Source organism: Nylanderia fulva, unplaced genomic scaffold (assembly GCF_048542155.1).
Source record: "Nylanderia fulva isolate GAGA-0341 unplaced genomic scaffold, ASM4854215v1 Scaffold478, whole genome shotgun sequence".
Taxonomy (NCBI): Eukaryota; Metazoa; Arthropoda; class Insecta; order Hymenoptera; family Formicidae; genus Nylanderia; species Nylanderia fulva.
The window spans coordinates 29,276-35,819 of NW_028190563.1; positions in this window are offsets into that span (position 1 = coordinate 29,276).

A 6,544-nucleotide genomic window follows, 5' to 3' on the forward strand; every position below is an offset into this window, starting at 1 on the left:
TGGCTGATATTTTAATCCTAAAAAAATCATAAAAATGAAAAGGTCAGGCCATGTTCAAAAGAAGGTACTCAAAAATTTAAACCTTTCAAAATTTAAACGATCTAATAATAAATTATCACGAAAAGTAACTGATATGTTATTCAAGGTGCCAGTTCAAAGTGAACATACGTAAAGTGTATATTATCTAAATTTAGTAATAATATATTACCATGAAAAGTAACTGTGATATTTTATTCAAGGTGCAAGTTCACATTGAACATACATACATATAAGTAAAACTGATTACAATTTGATTCTAGAAAATAAGTGCGATATGTTATTCTTAGTGCACAAAATATAATAGTCGTTTATAAAGATTTGATTTGAAATTCATACTAGCCCGTACAATGAAAAATAATTGCTCGTAATTCCAGAGTATCAATTTGTTAATGACTCAGAAAAATAACAATATGTATGCCCCTCGTGCTCCTTTGGGCCATTTTTTTCTTGATAACTTCCATATCATTAGAGTAATACCATTCCGATTTTGTGTCAGCTCTCAACATACACGTGTAGTGACTACGATTCATTTCTTCACCTTCGTGAAATATAGCGCTTATTACCTTGTACTTTTTTTTATTAATCGTGATATTACTCGTCGGCACGGCGTTAATCCGATTGTTGATAATTTTTTTAAAAGCACCGTTTACAAAAGTATATAAATTAAGCTGTATTACTACGACGGATAAAGTAGATTCGATTACGGTTTTCTTTTTCAACACGGTACCCTTACATTCGTTACAATTGCCGTTTATCGTTTCTCATTTAGAAAATTCTACATTAATCAAACTTTGTAGAGTGACACCTTTTTTTCTATTTAATGTCGAATGTATAAATAATATTAGCAAACTACTGCTTTCCAGCGTAGTTACATTGTAATTACATTTGACATTCGAGCAACATGTTACGTGCTTTAATTCGAGTTCTAATACATCATTGATGTCGGAATACGTCGACATTAGAGCCGTAAAAAATTCCGAAACATCTTGTTGTGTTCGTTCTTCGAAGCGTTTTCCGACAGATCTTCTAACCGCTTGAATGTTGCAATATTTACGTTCACCATACGCGCAGATAACATCAGTCAATGCATTCGATGCTTTATTTTTCAGTATTTGTTGCCTAATACGTACGCAATGAAACGCACATTGTAATATTACATTAACATAACATGAAACAGCATCGTTATTGCAAAGGCCATATATTTTCCACGTAACTATACCTTCTGGTTCTTCACAATCATAATTCTGCACATCATCAATGATATTAGGGATAGCTCATCGACGATCGTACATTTTTACAACCTTTTTCTCGGACGGATTGATTTGTGGCAGTTCAGATTTGAATATATATCTCAGTCGATTATATTCTACAATGGTTCTCGAGTTTGCTTTAACTGATGCTGGATTGAAATTTATCATGTGTAGGCCTTCCAATGTACTTACTCGTGACAAACCTACATAGGCTTGACCATCACTGAATACAGTCGTTCCTAAATCTATCATTGCATTGTTACATGTAATTCCTTGACTTTTGTGTATAGTTATTCCATAACTGAGAGACAATGGAAATTGTTTCCGATGTACCACTAATTTGTGGAATACTTCAAATTTAATATCTACTTTCGTATTGCGATTTCTTTGTTATCCGAAATAACTATTTTGATAGAATCAATACGATTGCCGTCAGCAGAGCAATTAACTGCAACTACATTGCCTATCGTTTCATTGACAAGTCCCAAAGTTAGGTCAATGTTTCGTCGAATCATCACTTTAACGCCAATTTTAATCGCTATTACTCTTTCAATGCCAGCTGTTTTAAAAACTTTGTCATCTTTGTCTTCCAAAATTTTGTTAACCCTTTTTTTCATTGCTGGAGCACAGTTGACATCATCTTCTGCTATCAGTAGAATTTCATCGCTGTCGATTTTATCGAGCATTGCTGTGTTCAAAACCTTGCACAAATAACACGTGGGTAATAAACAAATTGTATCAAACGGTAATTGATTCATATAAGTACAAAGTTCATTCAATCTTTCGTCGCAACTACTTTCTTTAAAATTGATTGTTCTAGACTGAAGAACATTGATGTCAGAATTCGTTACTAAACCTCTATTCGTATTCTAGAAAGTATATCACGATATGTATTGTCGCATCTTTGTCGCATATTAATCAAAAGTTCGTCGTATTCGAATAATCTCCACAAATCACATCCACTTATGGTACCTAAATACTTCTGAATCTCTGATCGAGACATTTTAACAAACGAAAATTGTCCTTTTACAGAAGAAAGCTGCAACAAGTTCCCAAACAGAAGAATGTATTTTCTGCCAAAGAAACCATCATCTGTATCTGTCGTATCAAAGATTTCACATAATCGTAGATTGATAAACATAAGTGTCACATTTGAAATCATAAATACTTTCAAATGTTGTAGTAATTATTCTGTAAGAGCTTCGACATTATTTCTAAATGGACATCGAGAAACATCATAGTTTTTTGAGAGCAGGCCGCCATGTTATTTTTCTGAGTCATTAACAAATTGGTACTCTGGAATTACGAGCAATTATTTTTCATTGTACGGGCTAGTATGAATTTCAAATCAAATCTCTATAAACGACTATTATATTTTGTGCACTAAGAATAACATATCGCACTTATTTTCTAGAATCAAATTGTAATCAGTTTTACTTATATGTATGTATATTCAATGTGAACTTGCACCTTGAATAAAATATCACAGTTACTTTTCATGGTAATATATTATTACTAAATTTAGATAATATACACTTTACGTATGTTCACTTTGAACTGGCACCTTGAATAACATATCAGTTACTTTTCGTGATAATTTATTATTAGATCGTTTAAATTTTTGAGTACCTTCTTTTGAACATGGCCTGACCTTTTCATTTTTATGATTTTTTTAGGATATCACTTACTTTTTAAAGTACAGATATATAGAGCAGCTTTCTAGTAATTCAAGTATCACAAATATATGTATTTTCGATTCTTATCACATAACTTTGTATAAGTAACAATTTATGCAATACAGTTCAAAATAATTGAAATATATGGTATATATGTACATATATAAAATATATAATTATATTATAGTATACATATATATTTTATTTAATCATATATGTAAATGTTTGTATAATTGTAATAACTTTTAACGATACATTGCACATTTATTTCAATTGCAACAGAATGAATTTATATTCTTGTATGAATATTGAAAATAAAGAATGGGCCCCTCCATCGCCCATTCTCGTGAGAACGCAACCATATATTTTTCTTCGTCTCTCCGATTTTAACACGACATACATATTTCTGTCTGATAATTTTTTTCTTGATGATACTTTTTGAAATGTCATGAAGCCTAGGTCAAATTACAAACTTATTGCACTCGTTTTAATGCAGCGCTTACAGCAGCTTTTATAAAGCGCCAGAGCAGCCGATATTTTATTTTGGCGCTTACGGCAACTTTTATACAGCGCTAGAACAGTTGATGTTTTAATGTAGCGTTTACAGCAGCCTTTATACAGCGCCATTATTTAATCTATTCTAAGAACAATATGTATGCCACTTGTGCTCCTTTGGGCCATTTTTTCTTGAACACTTCCATATTATTAGAGTAATACCATTCCGATTTTGTGTCAGCTCTCAACATACACGTGTAGTGACCACGATTCATTTCTTCACCTTCGTGAAATATAGCGCTTATTAACTTTTTTTTATTAATCGTGATATTACTCGTCGGCACGGCGGTAATCCGATTGTTGATAATTTTTTTAGAAGCACCTACAAAAGTATATAAATTGAGCTGTATTACTACGACGGATAAAGTTGATTCGATTACGGTTTTCTTTTTCAACACGGTGCCCTTACATTCGTTACAATTGCCGTTTATCGTTTCCCATTTAGAAAATTCTACATTAATCAAACTTTGTAGAGTGACACCTTTTTTTCTTTTTAATGTCGAATGTATAGGTAATATTAACAAACTACTGCGTTCCAGCTTAGTTACATTGTAATTACATTTGACATTCGAGCAACATGTTACGTGCTTTAATTCGAGTTTTAATACATCATTGATGTCGGAATACGTCGACATTAGAGCCGTAAAAAATTCCGAAACATCTTGTTGTGTTCGTTCTTCGAAGCGTTTTCCGACAGATCTTCTAACCGCTTGAATGTTGCAATATTTACGTTCACCATACGCGCAGATAGCATCAATCAATGCATTCGATGGTTTATTTTTCAGTATTTGTTGCCTAATACGTACGCAATGAAACGCACATTGTAATATTACATTAGCGTAACACGAAACAGCATCGTTATTGCAAAGGCCATATATTTTCCTCGTAACTATACTTTCTGGTTCCTCACAATCATAATTCTGCATATCATCAATGATATTAGGGATATCCCATCGACGATCGTACATTTTCACAACCTTTTTCTCGGACGGATTGATTTGTGGCAGTTCAGATTTGAATATAGATCTCAGTCGATTATATTCTACAATGGCTCTCGAGTTTGCTTTAACTGATGCTGGATTGAAATTTATCAAATGTAGGCCTTCCAATTTACTTACTCGTGACAAACCTACATAGGCTTGACCATCACTGAATACAGTCGTTCCTAAATCCATCATTGCATTGTTACATGTAATTCCTTCGATTATAAATAATTCGACATTCTTTAATTTGTCTCTCTAAATTTTCAAGACCATGTCTGACAATTGCGTATATTTTGGTGTAGATTCATGACTAACCGGTAGTTGAAACATTCTATGGATTGTCAAGCCATCGATATTGAATGCTGCGATACCCGTGGAAGCAGATATGGCAGTCGTTTTTTCCAAATTTATTCTGATCCAATGTTTAATCGTTTCAATTAGAAAACTTTTCCCTGTACCACCCTCGCCAACTACGTACAGTCGCAGAATCTGATTCTTATCTTGTAAAACTTGGCATACTCCATCAAAGACTCTTTTCTGGTCTTTGTTCAATTGCGACATCATTTGCGATAAATCAATCGGGTCGTCAATCTTACCAAAATCTTCCAGATCTTTCATCGCGTCGTCAGCTTCTATCGGATTACAATCCATTTCATCGTCATCGGATTTGTCTCTGTCTGCTGTTTTCAGATCATTTTCGCGCTTCTCGATTAATTCAGCAACGTTCTCAAAAGCTTTCTGTATTTCTTCGAGCCTTTCGTGATATTTCATTGCCTTCGTTAAAACAGACTCTGAATTCTTAAAGGCATCCGTGTAAGTCTCGAATGTACCTTTGAGTTCACTCAAATCTCTCCATGGTTTGAACAGAAGAAGCAGCGAGTAAAAGTATTTTTCGGGCTCAGTTTTTATATTAAATCGATAATGGTTAATTAAATAACCCTTTTTTCGTTTTTTTAAAAATAAACCCGATGCCAGTTTGTAACACTTGACTTCGTCATTATTTGGCATCTGTTTCGTAATTTCCCAGAATCTGGCAAAATCGTACAAATTCAATGATTCTAATTCCTGAGGTCTATTTGGATAGTAATCATCGATGAGTGACGAACAGTAAATATTCGTAGAATTTTCATCAAGAGCTTAAATTTCATTAAATGTTTTAACTTTTCTATTTCTTACCTCCTTAACATCGATCCATTTGACCATGGTATCATTATCCGTACCGTACAAGGGATTCCCTAATAGTGTATCCGCAGTTTCTAAAGCACCGCATTCTCTGTTATTTAATGAACGCATTGCAAAATTCCACAGTTTCGATGCCAAGGACTTATTCGAATCTATCACTTCAAAGTCTGTATTGCATTTTTCCGACTTTGTCGTGTATTTTGTTAAATATGAGTTTAAAAACTCTGATTTTTCTCCAATAAATTGTATGTCTATATTTCCCTCCCAGGCTAATTTGATAGCCGGATTATAATCGTTTATAAACCTTTCCGACTCCTTGCGAGGAAGATCGTACAATCTGCTCTTACTGCGTAAATTTTTTCTACCGACTATCGAAGTGATAACGTCTCTTAAAACGAAATTCTCAGTAACTGGCCGAGGAAAATCGAACCGACACTTTCTGTATATATTAGTTTCCGTTTTTTTCGTACGCATGCAATACGAGTTATGTTTATGATTCTGATCACTTATTACCGTATCGTACAATGTTGGCGAAACATTTTCATCTGAAATTTCACACGTTACGTCTTTTCGAATAAACGTAGCAACTTCTTAATCCGGCGATTTTCCTATTACTGGAGCATCTTTTATCCAAATCATACAATGCATGTGCTGAATACCTCTACTTTGATATTCCAGTCGGCAGAAGTAATGAATAACCTTTCCTATTGGATTATCGGATGAACAAATAAAATCAATCATGGCTTTGAATTTTATGCACATGAATCTAGAAGTACTTACAGGATCGTATGCGATTAGTTCGCTGATGCCTAACTTCTCTTTATCGGGATTCATATCTCGTAAATATTCATCCAAATCG